This window comes from Montipora foliosa, unplaced genomic scaffold (genome assembly GCF_036669935.1).
Source record: "Montipora foliosa isolate CH-2021 unplaced genomic scaffold, ASM3666993v2 scaffold_404, whole genome shotgun sequence".
NCBI classification, from domain to species: domain Eukaryota; kingdom Metazoa; phylum Cnidaria; class Anthozoa; order Scleractinia; family Acroporidae; genus Montipora; species Montipora foliosa.
This window is the reverse complement of record NW_027179706.1, coordinates 192501-196204: the sequence shown is the minus strand read 5'-3', so window position 1 is coordinate 196204 and position 3704 is coordinate 192501. Positions and strand designations below refer to the sequence as shown.

The window sequence follows — 3704 nt, the reverse complement described above, 5'->3', positions numbered from 1 at the left end:
GTCCGGTTTTTCGTACGCCTCCCAAGAGATATTCTTTGTTTGTCCCCCAACATTTTGCATAAGCATTGTTTTTATTTTATCTCGGGACTTTCAAATTTAATTTATTTCTCCTTGGCACCGGATGGCGGCTCACCAAAAGAAACAAAGGGTTGCTCGCGGTGCTTTCTCTCGGGAAGCGTAGGCGAAACTAAATGCTCGCAGGGTGTATGTTAGGGGAGTTTTATTAATTTTCCACCTCTTCTTATTTTAATTCGTTTTAGATTGTTTTGTTTGGTTTTCTTTATTTGATCGCTTTTAATCAAGGCTAAAAAAAAAAAAAAAAAAAAAAACAAACAAAAAAAAGAAGAATGAAAATTGTTGTATTCCTTCAATTCTTTGTTTCAGTAAGGGAAGTAAGAATAAACAACCCGGCAGCTCTCCTTGCAAGCTTGCCTAAAGCTATATATGACCATATATTACTTTTCTCGGTCGTTTTCTTTAATGATTGTGACAAATACTTGTTGATTGAACATTCAACAATGCAGGGCCAAAGAATAAATAGAACACAACCCTTTCCTTATTTAATTTCGTGAGAAGCAGAAATTGAACCTTTGTTCTCAGGTGTATTGACGGAGATCGCGTGCTCAAGGCAAAAAAGCAAAAAAACAAACAAACAAGGAAACCAACACGAAAATATCATTACGATTGGAAACTTTATTCAAAGAAAACATCATGTTGCTGTTTTGATGCACAATGTATGTGACAATAATATAGTCAAGCTTCGGAGATTCTATTCCACCGTGAACCTTGAGTAGGTCTCTAATATGTTCACGGAAGTTTTTAAACTCAATTAACAGCTAACCAGAAGAAAATCAAGCGACAATCTCATCAAGGACCCAATAAAAACAATTAGCATTTTCCTATGTTGTATCCAATGATCTTCCTATATAAAGCCCTGCAAAGAAAAATAATGATAAGTAACAACTACTTTCAATAAAAAAAACCTCTTAGTTACTGTTTTTCAGACCCTCTAGGTCATCATATTCTTTCCTCACCCTCCCATAGAGAGGTCTAGTGAGTTGTTTTGGCTATGGACTAACACCTCACACTTGTTAGACTTGCATGCGACAAGCCATGACGCAGCCCCCCTAGGAATTTAAAGCTCACCGTCAGTGCAACTGCTGCCAAAGGCAGCAGTTGCACTTTGGATTTTGCAGCCAAGTTTGACCTTGTTTTCAAAACTTCAGCTATATATCTCACATAAATCAGACATCTTGTTTTAGCATTGGATATCTTTAACTGTTTTTCAGACCCTATAGGTCATCATTTACTTTCCTCACCCTCCCATAGAGAGGTCTAGTGAGTTGTTTTGGCTATGGACTAACACCTCACACTTGTTAGACTTGCATGCGACAAGCCATGACGCAGCCCCCCCTAGGAATTTAAAGCTCACCGTCAGTGCAACTGCTGCCAAAGACAGCAGTTGCACTTTGGATTTGGCAGCCAAGTTTGACCTTGTTTTCAAAACTTCAGCTATATATCTCACATAAATCAGACATCTTGTTTTAGCATTGGATATATTTTTAACTGAAATCAATTTTCCCACATAAATTCAAGAAATTATTAAACAATGCTCATATTTCTGTTGCCTATGCTGCCAAATTTTACTTCCAAACACTGACGTTATTTGTCAAACCAAAGTGCTGGCATTTCCTCAAATCATTATCTCACATAAATCAGACATCTTGTTTTAGCATTGGATATATTTTTAACTGAAATCAATTTTCCCACATAAATTCAAGAAATTATTAAACAATGCTCATATTTCTGTTGCCTATGCTGCCAAATTTTACTTCCAAACACTGACGTTATTTGTCAAACCAAAGTGCTGGCATTTCCTCAAATCATCTAGCTGATCTTATGAAAACCGGGTCCTTCCCACGTATCTTAATTTGTCTTTAAATTAGACTAGAATAGATGGGACGGTTATATTTTGTCAGTAACTAGACTCTAACCTTTCCATTGACAACATCTTTTAATTTAAGAAGTCAGAGTCATTGTCATTTGGCAAGTTGTGACTTTGACCTGGAAATTTAAACAAAAAATGTATATGTGTGAGAAAAAGGCTAATATCATCAGCCATTAAGGCAGTTAAGGCCATTAATATGTCTGCTATATTTCGAACTAATCTTTCAAACATCACTAAGGTGACTTCAAAAGAAGTAATATTTAATATCTCATGGAAGCCTTACCCAACACGTGGAGATTTTCTTTCCTCACCCTCCCATAGAGAGGTCTAGTGAGTTGTTTTGGCTATGGACTAACACCTCACACTTGTTAGACTTGCATGCGACAAGCCATGACGCAGCCCCCCCTAGGAATTTAAAGCTCACCGTCAGTGCAACTGCTGCCAAAGGCAGCAGTTGCACTTTGGATTTTGCAGCCAAGTTTGACCTTGTTTTCAAAACTTCAGCTATATATCTCACATAAATCAGACATCTTGTTTTAGCATTGGATATCTTTAACTGTTTTTCAGACCCTATAGGTCATCATTTACTTTCCTCACCCTCCCATAGAGAGGTCTAGTGAGTTGTTTTGGCTATGGACTAACACCTCACACTTGTTAGACTTGCATGCGACAAGCCATGACGCAGCCCCCCCTAGGAATTTAAAGCTCACCGTCAGTGCAACTGCTGCCAAAGGCAGCAGTTGCACTTTGGATTTGGCAGCCAAGTTTGACCTTGTTTTCAAAACTTCAGCTATATATCTCACATAAATCAGACATCTTGTTTTAGCATTGGATATCTTTAACTGTTTTTCAGACCCTATAGGTCATCATTTACTTTCCTCACCCTCCCATAGAGAGGTCTAGTGAGTTGTTTTGGCTATGGACTAACACCTCACACTTGTTAGACTTGCATGCGACAAGCCATGACGCAGCCCCCCCTAGGAATTTAAAGCTCACCGTCAGTGCAACTGCTGCCAAAGGCAGCAGTTGCACTTTGGATTTTGCAGCCAAGTTTGACCTTGTTTTCAAAACTTCAGCTATATATCTCACATAAATCAGACATCTTGTTTTAGCATTGGATATATTTTTAACTGAAATCAATTTTCCCACATAAATTCAAGAAATTATTAAACAATGCTCATATTTCTGTTGCCTATGCTGCCAAATTTTACTTCCAAACACTGACGTTATTTGTCAAACCAAAGTGCTGGCATTTCCTCAAATCATTATCTCACATAAATCAGACATCTTGTTTTAGCATTGGATATATTTTTAACTGAAATCAATTTTCCCACATAAATTCAAGAAATTATTAAACAATGCTCATATTTCTGTTGCCTATGCTGCCAAATTTTACTTCCAAACACTGACGTTATTTGTCAAACCAAAGTGCTGGCATTTCCTCAAATCATCTAGCTGATCTTATGAAAACCGGGTCCTTCCCACGTATTTTAATTTGTCTTTAAATTAGACTAGAATAGATGGGACGGTTATATTTTGTCAGTAACTAGACTCTAACCTTTCCATTGACAACATCTTTTAATTTAAGAAGTCAGAGTCATTGTCATTTGGCAAGTTGTGACTTTGACCTGGAAATTTAAACAAAAAATGTATATGTGTGAGAAAAAGGCTAATATCATCAGCCATTAAGGCAGTTAAGGCCATTAATATGTCTGCTATATTTCGAACTAATCTTTCAAACATCACTAAGGTGACT

The 3704-nt window shown here is 37.2% G+C and overlaps 1 long non-coding RNA gene across 2 annotated transcripts in view; it reads right to left on the bottom strand.

Annotated features, from left to right (window-relative positions):
- Positions 1 to 758: 758 nt before the first annotated feature.
- Positions 759 to 3704, bottom strand: part of LOC137988045 (uncharacterized) — a 5965-nt gene continuing 3019 nt past the window's right edge. Inside the window, exons 1-3 of one of the 2 annotated variants that reach the window (XR_011120730.1) lie at positions 3507 to 3578; positions 1995 to 2064; positions 759 to 934 (exon numbers count right to left, since the gene is read on the bottom strand). This is a non-coding gene — a long non-coding RNA (uncharacterized lncRNA). Of the gene's footprint in view, positions 935 to 1994; positions 2065 to 3506; positions 3579 to 3704 lie in introns of those variants that run through there. The other variant, XR_011120729.1, reaches the window with a different exon arrangement.